Here is an 18,317-nt window from a genome sequence, read left to right on the forward strand (position 1 = left end):
CCCGTTTGCCTTTATCATTATCACATAAAAATCTATACGCTGCTGCTCTAAGAACCAGCTGTTTAGATCCACATATTCATATCTCGTTTATCATTGTGTTAATTAATGTATTAACTAAATAGCTTCCTCTAATGAGTAAATATGTAAATTAACTGAAGATTTTGCAAACTGAGCAATATGAGTTTGGGATATTGTGTTTCTCTTTATATATATATATATATATATACATTTAAACAGACCAACCTCTAAATTACACAGCGTATACAAATGAATCCGTCAAAGTCATCTTGGGCCCAACGATACAACGATGAGTTTAACCAATTACTGTGAGTACCACTAGTGGCTGAAACCACAATGCCTATACACCAATGCAGGCGTAAGTTTGTTAAGGTAGATATATATATACTGATTTGAAAGAATATGTCCCCCTCAAATGCTCACATAATAAAGTTGTTTTTTTTTTGCTGATCTATGAAGAAGGAAGTCTGTATATTTTTGTTTATTTGTAAATGTAAGGAATCGGATTATATCTGTAATTTATGTAAAAAAAAAAATATCAATACAATCTCTTATGGTACGGGACAATTAACATAAAAATAAAAGGAATTTGTAATCATGAATATGTCTGCCTAAACTAAATATTATCTCCGTCCGTCAAGTACTTATGCTTATCTCTCTCAAAATGCACTAGAAGATGTTGGATCTTTGAATTGGGACAACGCCCGAATGTAAACGCGTTTGTCATGGTTGGGTGCGTAAAGACTAGGGACATACATATATCACCGCTGTTCCCTCAATCAGACAGAAAGGTTAGGTTAGGTTAGGTAGAGACGGCCGCCAAGCTCGCTCGGAGCTCAGCACACTTAGGCCGGTTTCGGCCCGTTGTGATACCGCTTGGGATCATTCCCTCCCTGCAGATGAGACTTCATGTCAACAGTTGTCCCATCCAGATTCCCTTATAAAGTTGACGATCTTTCTGGGACATAGCGTGGACATCTCCGAGATGTCGTTCAGAAAGGCAGAGCCCAAGTGATGCAGCCTCCTTCTGCTGAGAGCTGGACAGGAACAGAACAGGTGTTCCACTGTTTCCTCCTCGTCCTCGTCTCTGCAGCTGCGGCAGAAATCATTGTATGGGGCACCCAGCCTGTTTGCGTGGGTGCCTACTAGCCAGTGTCCTGTGAGGGAACGTATGACTGCGCTGCACCTTTCCCTGCCTAGTTTGCCGAGCTCTGAGGTGCGCTTCTTAGCTATGGTCGGCCATGTTTGCCGAGCTGTGCGACAACGTGGCCCTATTTGCCACTTGTTGTCTATCAGTCACGTGTACTGCTCCTTTATGATGAGCTTGCAGGTGGCCATAGGCATACAAATATCCTCCTTATCTTGGAGATGGGGGGTTGTAGTGCCAGATCTGGCCAGCTCGTCCGCTATGCAGTTGCCCTCGATATCCCGGTGGCCCGGGACCCATATAAGGCTGATAGCAAATTGCTGAGCCATCTCGTGAAGAGATCTGCGGCACTTTGCCACAGTAGCCGAGTTCGAGGAGATCGCGTTAAGTGATCTGATCGCAGCTTGGCTGTCGCTGTAGATGTTTAGATTGGTTGCCGTGGTGGTAACCGTGTGAAGGCAGTACAGAGCCTCCCTGATGGCTGTAACTTCCGCTTGGAAGACGCTACAGTGATCCGGAAGCCTGAAAGATTGCCTTATGTTAAGTTGTTCAGAGTAGATTCCTCCTCCAACCCTGCCGTCCAGTTTTGAGCCATCCGTGAAGATGCTTATGGCCCCGTCTGGGCCGGGGAGTCCCTCGAGCCAATCGTCTCTATGAGGGATGATTATGCTGAATGGAGTCTCCGTGTGCTCCATTGGAACTTGATAGTCCGTTCTTGCTGGGACCATGTTGTTTTTATTAAGTATAGATGAGTGACCTATGTTCTGGGGTACCCATTGTTCAGAGTCCCTAAGACGTATTGCTGCCATTTCTACCCGCTCCTTTCCTGCAAAGTCAAGGCTCTGAAGGCATAAAATGGCGTTTAGCGCATCATTTGGTGTAGTTCGAAGAGCTCCGCTGATGCAGAGGGCGGCTGTTCGCTGAACCTTGCCCAGCTGATTGGTGATTGTCCTTTTTGTTAGGGCAGGCCACCAGACAGTAACTCCGTAGAGTATTATAGGTCTGACTGTTGCCAGATATATCCATCGGACTATGCTTGGGTTCATGCCCCACTTTAGGCCGATAGCTTTTTTGCAAGTATAGAGTGCTGTCGTTGCCTTCCTCACTCTATCCTTGACATTCAGGTTAAAGCTAAGCTTTTTGTCAATTACTGTTTACTGTCCTGTCGCTGAAGGAGAGCCTGTATCCGTTTAGTGTTGGGGGGTTGAGGGGCGGGACCTTGTATTTTTTTGTGAATAACACGAGTTCCGTTTTCGAGGGATTTAGTCCCAATCCACGCGATTCTGTCCATTCGGACAATCGAGCAAGCTTTGCGGTCATTAGGTCGCATAGTGTTTGGGGGTATTTCCCCGCAAAGATAATTGCAACGTCATCCGCGTATGCCACTACTTTACAGCCCCCCTCTTCCAGGTCGCATAGAATCTTATTGACTGCAATGTTCCATAGAAGAGGAGACAGAACTCCCCCTTGCGGGGTTCCTCTGTTGACATACCTTGACTGGGTGGACGATCCCATCGATGATGTCACCGTACTGCGTATGAGCAATTGATCAATGAGCATCACCAAGTGACGGTCCACCCCCAGGTCAGTCAGGGATTCTGTAATGGCGCCCGGTGTGACGTTGTTGAAGGCTCCCTCGATATCGAGAAAAGCTATTAGTGAGTATTCTTTGAGATGCAGGGATTTTTCTACACTCGAAATCACTTCGTGAAGTGCCGTTTCCGTGGATTTTCCTTTCCGGTAGGCATGCTGCGCACTTGAGTACAGCTGGGGACTTATGGTAGTCCGTAATTGTAACCCGATAAGTCTCTCAAAGGTTTTGAGTAGGAAAGACGATAAACTGATTGGTCTAAAGTCTTTCGGGGTTGAGTGTGAGGCTTTGCCTGCTTTAGGGATGAAAACTATCCTAGCCTTAAGCCACGCTTGCGGTATTGTACATACCGCCAGTATCTTCCTGAAGATACTATGTAGCCAGTTGATGGCCGTCTCCCCGGCCTTCTGAAGTTGGGCCGGGATTACCTGGTCCGGGCCTGGCGATTTAAGCGGGCTGAAGCTGTTTAATGCCCAACTTATGTTCCGTTTTGTAAGGATATGGTCCATCGATTCTACCGATCCCTCTCCTGGGAGGTGTGACGGCTCGGTGGATGTGCATCCGGGGAAATGCGTGTCGAGCAGAATGTGTAGGGACTCCTCACTAGAGTTGGTCCACGTGCCATCATTCTTTTTGAGGTAACCTACCGAGGGGGTAGTTTTTGAGAGAACTTTCCGGAGTCTTGCGGCCTCCGAAGTTTCCTCGATTTCGGAGCAATATTTTTGCCAGGAGTTTTTTTTGTATAGTGCTAGACTGGTTTTATAGTCTGCCCAGTGAGTATCCTCCTTAGTTCTTGGGGCTCTATTGAATAGAGTCCTACAAGTTCTACGAAGGGTGTCTAGTTGCTTAGACCACCAGGGGGGTTTCTTCTTCCCCCTTGGTCTGGTAGAAGGGCATGCTGCCTTGAAGGCTTTGTTGCACGCATCCGTAAACCTGTTCACAAGACGGTTTAGGTTGTCTTCAGTGTTCGGGCAGTAAGGGGCGTTAGGAGGGAGTAGCTCCTCCAGGGTTGTGTTATATTTTTCCCAGTTGGCTTTTCTGGGGTTGATATAGTCGGTTGGTTTGGGAATATCGAAGGATAATATCGTCTCGATATACCTGTGGTCCGAGAAGGAGTGTTCTCCTAGGACTCTCCAGCTCTTGATTGTGTCCAGCAGTTTGCTTGACACTAGCGTGAGGTCAAAGAACTCCTGCCGATTTTTAATTATAAATGTGGGGTCGTTACCCCGATTGCATATGAATAAATTTGAGTTCAGGATGAAGCTGAACAGTGACTCACCCCTTACATTCGTGTCCGTGCTCCCCCATTGGGTGTGGTGGGCGTTGGCATCGCAACCTATAAGTAGGTCTTTGTCCGTCCTTTCGCTGTCGCTGGCTATTTTGCGAACAAGGTCGTTCGGAGGATCATCCTCCTCGTGGGCCATATAGGACGCCACCAGCCTGAGATGATTCCCTTTTAGTTCTAGGCTTTCCGCCGTGCTATCGCCATCGCTATAATTATGGTGCAGAAAGATATTTAGGTGCTTTCTAGCAAGTATGCAGGTACGGGTTTTACCTTCATTTTGGGATACAATGATCTTGTATTCCCTCGTCCCCAATCCACAGACCTTGCCTCCTACCACCCAAGGCTCCTGGATCAGAACTACGTCGGCTCCGCTTGTGTCTAGGCGGAGTATGAGAGCAGCCGATGCTGGAGATTTGGAGGATGGTGGAGATTTATTTGAAGGATCCTTAGGACCATCTTCAAGATTCTCCACCACCGTGATGTCCGCGTCCGAGTCATCTGAGACTCTCTCTCGGCACATTGATTCAAAGTCGAGCATCAGCTCTGTCTCTGAGGAGAAGCCTTCCTGGTCTGGCTCCAGCTCGTCGTCAGGCGCTTCGATCTCCGCAGCGACATCCTGCACGTCTGGGTTGACGACAGAAAGCGCCGCGGCCGCCGCGTCCGATTTGTACACCTTGATGGTGACCGAGTTGAAGCCGAAGTTTAGCTCTCCTTTTGCTGCCTCTATCGGAGCCAGCGACTCTTTATTGAGAACGAGAACTGCCTGGTTAGTCGGCCCTTGTGTCGTCTCAACCTTGGCTACCTTCCAATCTGAGGTTGGTAGTCCCGGGTTGCATCTCTGCAGCATCTTGAGGATGCGTTCTGGCTCCTTAAAGGTAGCCGGCACCCAAATTCTAGCCCTCGGTCTGCTGGGCACCTCGTTCCAGTCGACTGCGACGAGTTTCGCCCCAGCATAGACCTCGCCGACCTGCGCTACCGCCGCTTTATAAAGCTTTACAGAGCGCTCGTCTTCGCAGGCAATTATCTTAACATTGCCCTGGAACCACCCCATGTCCTTGCAGACTGGCGGAGGTCCAGGGTCTTTGTCGAGGAGTTCGAAGCAGCGGTCGGCCAGTGCCGCTTCCACCCACTTCCACTGACTCCTTGGGATTCTACCCTCTGCGCTGCCTCTGTCGAGGACACCAATTAGCGTCCTCTCCTTGGCAATCTGCGCAAAGGAGACATTTGGCAGCACTCTGGAGCGCTTTGCCACCTTTTTCTGTTCCAAGGTGAACTCCGGGAGCACGGCCGAAGCCCATTCCACCTTCTTCAGCCAGTCGGCTGATGGGCTGGCTTCACTGCTGGCGTGTTGCCGACGGAGTATGTGCCCTGCACTCCTCTTTTCGGCATATGTGTAGCGTCTGGCTTGGGCGCTTGTCGACGGCAAGTCAACCCCCTCCGCCTTACCAGAAGGTCGGGCAGCCGCAATATTGCTTAGCTTTCCTTCCAAGGTGTCAGCTTCGGGAGTTACCTTGCCACCCACACCGGATTCGGGATGGGACCCCCTCGGGTTCGCACAGGCACCTACCACCTTGCAGGTATTCCCTACTATAGAGCCGGTTGGGCCAGGCCTTTGGGCCGCTGCCTTTCCGAGCTTGGGATTGCTCCCAGTTGGCATTTGGGGAGCGCCGCACTCATTTGTTTTTTTGTTTGTTTTTTGGTTTTTGTTCCTGTTCCCACGAGATGCAGAGAAAGGGAAAGGTCAGCCCGGGCAGAGATCCACGTTGCCCGGGTAAGGCATCATTAGAACAGGGGGCTGCCAAGTCCCTGAGCCCTCCGTTAGCGACTGGGCTAGTTTTTATATCGGGCCCCCAGCCAGGCTGACTCTCGGCACGGGTCGAGTAACACACTTAGTCCGGCCCGGTGTGAGGTGGGTGTGGGGGTTGGGATGTGGGTAGGTATTGTGTATGGATGGGAGTGTGTGAGCTACTTATTGAGGCGGCACCACAAGCGCATCGTCAGTGCTGCTACCTAGCTAACACCCGCTGGCTGTCCGGGACTGCTTATTTCGGTACTCTCCCGTGAGGGATGCCCGCTTATTCGCAGCTGACCTACCGAGGTAGGCCGTTCGCTATCCGCAACCCGCGACCCATCCGGTGGCTTCAGCTAGACCCCTTTGAGCTACCTCACGAGCTCATCAGACAGAAAACGAACTACACTTTTTCTAAGCGTTTTCTAAATGCGTATCGGCGCAGAGTGGAAATGAGTTTTTTTTATTGGTTATTGATATTAACGTCGAGATCCGGTCTATTTTTTTTTTGAATCGCATTATATTGATTTGTATCAGGAAAACTGTGTAGCTTGGGGAGAAAGAACCCCGACCAATCCGACCAGCTGGACCCGAGCACAGCAAGAATGCGCGCCTTCGAACCTAGCATCCTAATAACATGAGGTCAGGAAAAACCATCTATTGGCCAAAGCCGGAGTTAGAGCCTAAATAGGCTCTGGCCCTAATTCACTGGCGAAGACTGAACACTACATAAGGGAGGGTTACACGAAAATGTTTTCACTCCAAATATGCGTATGGAAGAAATGAGAAAAAAGCCGCTCCATTTTTTTCCGTTATTTGAGTTTTTCTCTCAGTTCTCTTTCCTACACAGACAAGTGGTCTCTCAATAGAGCAAATGTCCATACATATAAAAGCTGTAAATGTCTAACAAGGCGACGTCATCACCACAGCTGCTCTCTTTCAGCGATTATCATACGGCACCTTATTGGTGAATTCACCTAGTATGTCTATTTGGAAAACAAGGAGTGAATTGTCCGTTTGGTCCGAATGCCTCTCTGCCCCACTCAGAAAAGAGTTCTCTCAACTGTCTGTTCACATCTTTATACATTTACATATGGATGCAAGTGTCTTTATTAACAAGATGACGTCATCACCACACTTGCTGTCTTTCGGCGATTATCATACCCCCTCCTTATTCGTGCATTCACCTTTTAGTCTCTTCCAGCATGCTTTGACTCCGTTCTGTCTTTCTTGAGTGACTCACTCGTAAAAAGACCGCGAAATCTCAATAGGCTGTGTTTCGGTGGGACCAGTTGATATCGAGCCAGGCAGAGCGATAGAGACTTTCCGATTACCGATTTCGAATTAAACCCATTCAAACTAGTTTAGCTTTTAACTTATTAAATAAAAGTAGTGCTTGCTTATTAAGGTATAGGGCCTTAGTTTTTCTGCGCCGATCGTTAGTTAGAAACTAATAACAGTTGCTAACTTTCGTCGTTGCTTCGCGCGCTTTTCGGTGCCTCTGCTAACGTCACTGGAGGCTGAGGCCGGACGTCGCTGCCTGCATAGCGGCTGAGGACGGACGTCGCTGCTGCTCTCGCCAGGGGACGTCGCTGCCACCGATTGCTGACGCTTTGGGAAGTTAAAAGTTAATTTACATTAATTATATATTATATATATATATGTAGTAGTTTAAGTTGCTTGATGGCAACGAGTAACATTTATTTGATAAGTATGTTGGACTTAAAATTATAACAGCTCCAAGTTTTACAAGTATGTTTGTGACTAATTATATGCGTGTACGTCTGATCTCTCTCTCTTGCTATCGGCTCTCTCAGAGCCGATTACTGGTCTATCCCGACGACACGACGAAAACACGACCGCTTCGTGTCTCTCTCTTTCCTTCGTTTCCTACATTCGGCTGTCCTGACGGACCATTCGCCTCGGATGGGTCTAGCCAAGGTTTCATATATTCTGAAACTGTAGAGGTCTTATAGGGACCCTCAGTATCCCCAATCTTCTCGACTTCGTACCTTCCATGATTCTTTACCCTAACCACCTTATACGGCCCTAGATACTTTCCTTTTAGCTTTAATCCAGTACCATACTGAGTACGCTTGATAGCTACTAGCTCATTAACCTCATACTGTCTATCTAGTTTCCTTTTTAAGTCAAAACTCTTCTTGTTTTCCTGCTGTAACCGTGCAATGTTTTCAACTACTTCCTTTCTAATTTTTTCGCGGTCCTTGTTCAACTCTTCGATAAGTGATTCTTCCAATATTTCTTTTATTTTTGGATCCATTCCTATACGCATGTCTAGCCCAGTCAATATCTTGAAAGGTGTACCTTGGTACTTCGCGGCTCAACACTGTTGATCATTTGCTGTACTTTTCCTAGATGCTTATACCAACTACCGGAATTACCCTGACACAATTTCGACAACATAGGCACCACTATCTTGTGCATCCTTTCAACTTGACCATTCCCACGTGGAACGCCTGTGGCAATCATTAAATGCTGTATTTTCTCTCTCTCACAATATTCACGAAACAAATTGGACATAAACGCTGCACCCCTATCCGTCACTATTCTGTTCGGATTACCAAAACTAGTCCCCTGAATTTCCAAACACTTAACGACCTCTTCAACGCCTGTACTACGTGTAGAATATAACCAAACAAACTTAGAAAATCCATCAACGACAACCAGTATATAATTGTACTGTTTTTTAGTCATTTCCATTGGTCCAACGTGATCAATGTGATACCTTTGTAACGGCCTATCACCCTTGTCTATTGGTTGCAAATAACCCTCACGTTTTCCTGTCTTTTCATTGACAATGATACACTCGACACAACTATTTATTACGCGCTATACTTTGTCTTTTAACTTCGGAATATAATACGACTTTTCAATGATATCTTGTGTCTTTTTAACTGAAAAATGTCCTTGCTTATGTGCTATTGATATAATCTCATTTTCCAACTGAGCTGGTACTACGATAAGCTCCTTATCCGGATCCTTAAACAAAATCTGATTCTGAATATAATAATCCTCATATTCCTTGTCCTCCACAATACTTTTAACAGCCTTAACGCAATCGTCGGTTAGCTGAGCTTCTTTCAAACGATGAGCTATACTTTCGGTCACCATAAAACAAGATACACGACTCAACGCGTCAACGTGCCTCATCTTCGTTCCTGAGCGATGTTCTATAACAAAATTAAAATCTTGTAGGTACATGGCCCAACGTGCTACCCTCAAAGGAACGTCTTTCTTTTTGATCGTCATTGTAAATGCATTACAATCTGTGACAATTTTGAACTTTATACCCAAAACGTATACACGCCATTTCGCTAAAGCTTCGATAATTGCCAGAACCTCAAGGTCATAAGCAGGATATTTCTCTTCACATGGCTTAGTCCTACGGCTCATATATTGAACTGGATGGAATTGGCTGTCTTCCAAACTCTTTTGATGCATCAGTATGGATTTCTGTCTCCAACTTCGGGTTGTACATTTCTAAAACAGGTCTACTAATCAATGCTACCTTTAGTTGTTCAAACGCAACCTGATGTATCTCCTTAAATTCAAATTTTGCAATAACAGCATAACGCTCAATAAACTTTCGGAAATAAGAAGTCAATCCTATGAAACGCTGCACTGCTTTTTTATCAACTGGCACTGGGAACTTTTCGACTGCCCTCGTCTTCTCATCACTTGGTCTTATCGTATTCTTTTCTATTATATACCCCAGAAAATTAACCTTCTGTGGTAACCGCTGACACTTTCTCCAATTTATACGTAGCCCATTCATTTCCGCTATCTTCAGTACTTTTCTCAACTTTAACAAACCCTCTTCTATATCTTGACTACAGATAAAAACGTCATCCATATAGACTGCTGTTTCATTATTCTTTACCAAATCTCTCAACACAGCCATTATAAATCTGGTAAACACCGCTGGAGAATTTAAAATTCCAAATGGTACATATAAAAATTCGAACTGACCATTCTGAGTCACAAAAGACGTATATTTTTGAGACTCGACTTCTACAGGCACATGGAAAAAACCATTCGTTAAATCCAACGTGTACTCCAACACTGTATCCATATGTGACACTGGAAAGTTATCGCGAACTATTTTCTCATTCAGCTTTCGGTAATCACAGCATAGTCTCTTGCTACCGTTCTTTTTGGGTACCAACACTACTGGTGATGCATACTCCGATGTACTTGGCTTTATAATCTTCTGAGCCAGCCACTCTTCCACTTGCTTGTCCACGATTTCCTGTTCACACAACGGTAATCGTCTCGGATGGAAAACTGGTATCTCATCCACTAATACAATTTTCATTTTTATCGGCGCTTCTACATTTCTCTGAGGTTGGTACTTTCCTACCATACCCCTAACCTCTCTAGCATGTGCTTCACTGAGATGACCAACATCAATTGAAAACTCCTTCTCAACTTCGTCAATACTTGACATGCAAATGCCTTTATATTCATTAAACAATTCCACGCATGAGGACGATGCTACCTGATCAAGTTTCTTATCTTTATCCTCGCCACAAACTCTACGAACAAATCTTGTTCCTGTCTTAGAAACTTGCATGTCCACATGATCCAGAATAGTCCTTCCTAAAATGGCTTCAAAACCAATATCCTCGTCTGGAATGACATGAAATTCTACCTCCATTTCAATCTCATCGATTTTCACTGGTATCGAAAAGCTACCAAAAGTTACAACTTGACTATCTCCAATACCTGTTAAACATTTCTCCTGGCCGATCAGTTCAAGATTTCCAAATTTCAAAAATACCCTCCTGCGAATTAAACACAAATCTGCTCCAGTATCAATCAAACCTTGGAATACCAAATTCGCGTACTTAATATCCTTTAATTCCAAACCTGATGGAGTGAAAATACCTGACGGCTTATCAACGACTTCCTTATCTCGAATAATGTTCGTATTCGATCTCTTTTCTTGTCTGGTTTCGACCTTGACATTACAGCTTGCAGCACGGTGTCCTGGTTGGCCACATTTCAAACAACAAAAATCATTTTTGGGACAATCTTTCCTCAAATGCGATTTGTCTCCACACTTAAAACATTTCCTAAAATTCTCTGCCATCGACCCTTTCACCGAACTCTCACTTTTATTACTCAGCGGCCAATTCTTACTCATCGGCTTGGATCCGCCTCTAGCTTTCTGGTAAACATCGATCTGAAATTTAAGCTCCTTTAAGTTTCTAGCTTGGTACAACATTGCCTTACTTGCCCTAGCGTCTGGTATACCATCCACAAAATATTCGATTAAACTCTCATCATCTAGTTTAATTGGCTTGGCTATCTCCATTAACGCATACAAAAACTCATGCAACGACTCTCCTTTTTTCTGCTGGCGCTTTTGCAACATTCTATGTACTTCTACGGACGACAGTTTAACACTAAATTCATCCAAAAGAGTTGCCTTCAACGAATTCCAGTTACGAATATCACGTAAACTACGAGCGAAAGATTTTGCTGCACCAACTAACAACTGCTTGGCATAAATGAATAATTGTGATTGACTCCATTGAACAGTAGCTGCGCATTCTTCTAATTCCTCTATCCATTGATTGATCTCGGGGTTATTAGAACCAGAAAATTGTGACACACTACCTTCCACGTCTTTTAGCGTAAACCAAGATTTATACTCTGCCTGTCGCGTACCTGGTTGAACTGCTACGGTATCATCCACTGCTGTTACTACGGACTCATTCTCTGACTCTTCTTCATCCTCAACTGGAAAGCCGTGATGTATTAATAGTCTATCTTGCAAATCGCGCTTTCGTCCCGTCGTCTGCAACGCAAGCTCTCTTAACTTCTCTCGCAAATCTGCGACTCTCAGTGTCATTATCTAATTAACTTGCATCGTGACGATTTAAATACAAAATAATTGATATTAGCTTATATCTAAGAAAATGTAATTAAATCAACTTAAACAACCTTATTACTGCTGGCCTGTTAACAATTTTCCAGTTAACATCGACTCCGAAAACGCCTTTAAAGTCGTCACTGTTAACGATCGCTTCTCTGTTAACGCTCACCTTACTACCCTACCACCTTACCTTTACCCTTGTTAACTCTCGCTTCTGCGCAGAACTTTCCAGACTCCACACACACCACCACATCCAGATCTCGCTTGCCTGTCGATGTCGCTGTTGCCGTCCTCTCTTTGTTGACTTGCCTTGCTCTCGCTGTTCGCCGTTAACTCGTTGTCGCTTCCCGAATCGTCGCTGCTTCTGCTGTTACAAAATGGTCGTCTCCTTGCTGCTTGTCTCTTCTTGTAGTTGTAGTCTCCGTCCGACGCAGTGCAACACAACAACAATCAATGTTCTTTGATTCTTGCTGTTTGCTGCCGTCGTTTTGTCGCTTCTGCTTCCTTTGGAACGAACGCACTCAGATTGTCGTCTCTGTGCCGCTTGTCTCCTTGTAGCTCTAGCCTCTCAGACGCAATGCACAACAACAACAACGAAGGTTTTGATTCTTGCTGTGTTTGCTGCCGTCTGCCGTCGTTTTGTCGCTTCTGCTCTCTTTGGAACGAACGCGCTCAGATTGTCGTCTCTGTGCCGCTTGTCTCCTTGTAGCTCTAGCCTCTCAGACGCAATGGACAACAACAACAACGAAGGTTTTGATTCTTGCTGTGTTTGCTGCCGTCTGCCGTCGTTTTGTCGCTTCTGCTTCCTTTGGAACGAACGCACTCAGATTGTCGTCTCTGTGCCGCTTCTCTCCTTGTAGCTCTAGCCTCTCAGACGCAATGCACAACAACAACAACAACGAAGGTTTTGATTCTTGCTGTGTTTGCTGCCGTCTGCCGTCGTTTTGTCGCTTCTGCTCTCTTTGGAACGAACGCGCTCAGATTGTCGTCTCTGTGACGCTTGTCTCCTTGTAGCTCTAGCCTCTCAGACGCAATGCACAACAACAACAACGAAGGTTTTGATTCTTGCTGTGTTTGCTGCCGTCTGCCGTCGTTTTGTCGCTTCTGCTCTCTTTGGAACGAACGCGCTCAGATTGTCGTCTCTGTGCCGCTTGTCTCCTTGTAGCTCTAGCCTCTCAGACGCAATGCACAACAACAACAACGAAGGTTTTGATTCTTGCTGTGTTTGCTGCCGTCTGCCGTCGTTTTGTCGCTTCTGCTCTCTTTGGAACGAACGCGCTCAGATTGTCGTCTCTGTGCCGCTTGTCTCCTTGTAGCTCTAGCCTCTCAGACGCAATGCACAACAACAACAACGAAGGTTTTGATTCTTGCTGTGTTTGCTGCCGTCTGCCTTCGTTTTGTCGCTTCAGCTCTTTTGAATGTCTGCTCACACTAATGCGCCTTCTTCGACAAGTGTCTCTCTCGCACTTATAGGCCAGACTGCAATTCAATTTCGCACCGCGACCGATCTCTTATGTCACCAGTCTCGTGTTCGCCAAAATTTCCAAAAACACGCACAAATCTCACTTGTTGTCTTGGGCTTATTTTCGGACGAGCCTCCAATTTGTAGTAGCTTAAGTTGTTTGATGGCAACGAGTAACATTTATTTGATAAGTATGTTGGACTTAAAATTATAACAGCTCCAAGTTTTACAAGTATGTTTGTGACTAATTATATGCGTGTAATTTAACGTACCCAATTATATTGAGCTCTTATACGAGTTGTAAACAATCTTTGGCTTTCCAAAACGAAAACAATTTCAATCTTGGGCCTCCGCCTAATTGATTTCTAAGATGTACAATAGCAAGGGCTCCCGCCGCAATCCCAATCTTTGACACTCGCCTAAATGGAAAACCAATGTTTGCCCACACCCGGCTTCTCATAAACAATCTCACTCCCGGCTTTCTGCAGATCCTGCACTTTAGGCATTTTACAGTTCTCTCTTTGGATGACGAAATCCAATACTCGGGATGGCGAAATCTATTGAAATGTTTATAGAAAAACTATTCCCGAAAGGGATCAACGATGCAAAGATCAGAAAGTTCAAGTCAGTCTTGATCCAGAAGCGACACCGCAAAGTCGAGCTAAAAATTAAGATCGCGCAAATCCTTTGCCCGGAATCCTTTGTGACCCTCTACTTAAATCTATATCAGTGAAGTTAGAAGTAAAATAAAAACTTTTTAAAAACACAATCCGCTACCGCAGTTAATTAATTGGCGCCCAACGTGGGGCGACGTTGTATAAAAAGCACCGAATAATAAAAGTGTTGCGTCGTGCCGAAACCCGAAGGACAATTAATTAATGGAATAAATCCATCAGATATAAAAACGCGGAGTGACTGTGAGATATAAGATAAAAAAAGTGAGATAAAAAGGAAACAAACCGGAGCTTAGGGTGTGCAAAAATAAATACAATATACAATACAAATACAAATACAAATACAATACAAAATACAAATAAATACAAAAGCTAATCAAGACAATTCAAAAATACAAAAAAACCAAAAAAACCAAAAAAAACCAAAGTTTTTAAACAAAACCAACCAAACCAAAACAAAAGTGAAACTATCAGCTAAACCAAAGAAGGAAGACCCCCAGAAGACCCAGTTAAACAACGAAATTTAAGAAGGAAGACCCGTTCGAAGACCTGTCAGCCAAATCAAGAAGGAAGACCCGTTCGAAGATCTGTCAGCCAAGCTAAGAAGGACGACCCCTACCGGATAGTTCGTGAGCAAAAGTTGTATTAATAAATATATAAGTTCAATTAGGTTATATTAGATTATAAAAACAAACATATAAGAAAAATTTAAGGTGGATCAACTAACTTTAGATTTTGAAAAACTAAAAATGATTAACTCACAAACAAGGACCGATCTCACTGCAGATCTGGTCAAACAATTGATAGCACTTCAAATTTCACAAGTACAGGAGCAAATTGTAAAATTAAAACAACAAATAGAAACTAAATCCGATCAGGAATCAGATTATCAGGCAGAAACAATAGACGAGACAATAAAAGATGACACCACATTAAAGGTAATAGAATCCCTACCAATTTTCAATGGTGGATTAAACCAATACGTAGGATGGAGGGAAGCTGCAGAAACTGCAGTGAAGTTATATAAGAAAGGAAGTAAGCAATATTATATTGCCTTAACAATTTTGAGAAACAAAATAACAGGACCAGCACATGACGCACTGACCAACCACGGGACAGTTTTAAATTTTGATGCCTTTCTTTCACGACTTGACTTTGTTTACAGTGACAAGAGACCAATTTACATAATAGAACAGGAGTTAAGCGTTCTCCGACAAGGGAACCTTTCAATAATAGATTTCTATAACGAGGTTAACAAGAAAATGACCTTGTTAATAAATAAGACAATAATGACCCACGGAAAGGACAGTGAAATCACGAAAGAATCAAATAAGAAAATTAGAGACAATGCCTTACGCATTTTTGTCACTGGCCTAAACGGCGGCATTGCAGAAATCCTATTTTCATTGAATCCCCCAGATTTACCGAATGCCTTGGCAAAGGTACAGGAATTGCAATCAAATACCATTCGGGCCCAATTTGCCTACCAATTCAGTGGCCCCAGAAATTCAGGGAATAATAACTACAATACATTAAGATTCAACCAACGACAACCAAGGACTAATAGTTCACCATTCGACCAAAAAAGGGATCTTCAGAGGAATAACATGTCATGGGGACAACCCTATTTCTTGGGTAATAGACAACAAAATCAGGCCCCAGAACCAATGGATGTGGACGAATCGATACAAATCAAGAACCGACAGAACAGCAATCAATTCAGGGGAAATAATAATAATAGAAATTATCGGGAGAACGGTTGTTATAGGAGAAATAATAACAATTATAACCAAGCTCAGCATTTTAGGGCAAACGTAGTACCGAATAATCAGTCTAACGAAATGTCGGAACAACCGGCTAATAAAGCAATGCGGATAAATAACATTGAGGAGGACCATTTTTTAGATCAGCCCCCGAAGCAGGTCTGCCCTACTTAAAAAGAGTGGATAAAAAAATAAGCAGAGAATTAAAAGTTTTGATAGATACGGGAGCAACTTCCTGTTATATAAAAAAGGGAATTTACGAAAATAAAAAAGAATTATCAATTTATAAGAAAGTTGCTACGGTGAATGGGTTTTCAATAATTAAATATTTCCATAATATAACTATTTTCAACACAAAACAAGTGTTTTATGAAATAGATGGAATGGACGCAGATTTACTAATAGGATTTAACCTATTAAAGAAAATCGGAGCTGTTATTGATACAGGAAAGGGGACTTTAAGTTATAAAGACAATGAGGAGAAACTAATACATGACGAGGTCCTTTCTTTAAACAAATTAACCTTTATAGAAGGAAAAACCATCCTTCCGTTGAAGGAATATATAATAAAAAAATATTTTGAAGAAGAAAAAGAAATGAAAAGCGATTCAGTAAAGGTAGAAGGAAGTTTATATAGCTTGGGATCAAAAAATCCTGAGCACGCCGACGAAGAATTATCCGACATCCAAAGTTTTAATAGTTTGGGATTAAAATATCCTGAGCACGCCGTCGTTGAATTATCCGACACTAAAAGTTCGAATAGTTTGGGATCAAAAAATCCTGAGCACGCCGACGAAGAATTATCCGTCAATAGTTTTGGATTTAAATATCCTGAACCCGCCGTCGTTGAATTATCCGACATCCAAAGTTTTAATAGTTTGGGATTAAAATATCCTGAGCACGCCGTCGTTGAATTATCCGACACTAAAAGTTCGAATAGTTTGGGATTAAAGAATCCTGAACACGCCGTCGTTGAATTATCCGACAATGAAAAATTTAAAAGTTTGGGATGCAAAAATCCTGAAAGCGCCGTCGTAGAAATATCCGACATTCAAAATTATGCAAATTCTGAATTGAAAAAAATGAAATTGTATAACACAATAACCTACAAAGAGGACAATTTAGAAAATCTCAGAGAGAAAATGGTATCTATCATCGAAGAAGACTATGCCAATATAAATTTACAGTTACCGTTCAGAACGGATATAAAAGGAGAGATTAACACTGAACATGATAGACCGGTATATGGCAAGCAGTATCCATACGCTTATTCGGTTAACGATTTCGTTAATAACGAAATAAGTAAAATGTTAGATGAAGGTATAATCAGACCTAGTAAAAGCCCATATAATTCACCGGTAATAGTAGTACCAAAGAAGGGAGTAAATGAGGACGGAACTCCTAAACATAGATTAGTAATAGACTTTAAGAAACTTAATGAAAACACCATACCGGATAGATACCCTATGCAAGATCCTTCAGTAATCCTTGCCAATTTAGGTAAGGTAAAGTATTTCTCGGCCATTGATTTAGAGTCAGGTTTCTATCAGATTTTAATGAGGGAATCAGATATTGAAAAAACATCTTTTTCCATAAATAACGGCAAATATGAATTTCTAAGAATGCCTATGGGATTGACGAACGCTCCCAAAATTTTCCAAGGGGCAATGGACGATATACTTAGAGAACAAGTTGGGAAAACTTGTCACGTCTATATGGACGATATAATAATATTTTCAAAAACTATAGAACAACATTATAAAGATCTAATTCATATAATACAGATATTGCAAAACGCTAACATGAAAATTTCCCTAGAAAAGTCTAAATTCTTTCAATTGGAAACCAAATTTCTGGGATACATTGTTTCCCAAAATATCATTAAAACAGATCCAGACAAAACCTCCACAATACAAAACTATCCAATTCCTAAAAATATCAGAGCGCTACGTAGCTTCTTAGGACTAACAGGGTATTACAGAAAATTTGTCCGAAATTATGCTACAATTGCCAAACCATTAACAAAATATCTGAGTGGAGTAAATGGGAAAGTTTCACGAAGGGCATCCAAGAAAACATTAATACAGCTGGATGAACCATCAATGGGAGCATTTAATAATTTAAAGGACAGTTTAATAGCACATATTGAATAAGTACAACCAGATTACAATAAAAAATTCACATTAACCACAGATGCATCGGACATAGCAATAGGTGCAGTTTTGTCGCAAGATGGGAATCCCATAACATTTATTTCTAAAACTTTAAGTAAAACCGAGCAATTATATGCTACTAATAAAAAGGAATTATTAGCTATTGTATGGGCATTACAAAATTTGCGAAATTATTTATACGGAGTGAGTGGAATTGAAATACATACAGATCACCAACCTTTGTCCTTTGCAATGTCGCAAAAAAATCCAAATGTTGAAATGAAACGTTGGTATTACTTCATAGAAAGTTTCACACCAAAAATCATTTATAAGCCAGGCTCAACTAACGTCAACGGACGCTTTATCTCGGATTAAAATAAATCATATGACAGATAGTGATGTCGACCAGACAGAATCAGAATCAGACATAAATACTCAGCATTCAGCAGAGAGTAGTTTTGAAAACGTCATTCAAGAGACTAGCAAGCCTCTAAACCAATTTAAACAGCAGCTACTATTAGCGCAAGGGAGAT

The sequence above is a fragment of the Drosophila miranda genome (assembly GCF_003369915.1).
Source record: "Drosophila miranda strain MSH22 chromosome Y unlocalized genomic scaffold, D.miranda_PacBio2.1 Contig_Y1_pilon, whole genome shotgun sequence".
NCBI lineage: Eukaryota > Metazoa > Arthropoda > Insecta > Diptera > Drosophilidae > Drosophila > Drosophila miranda.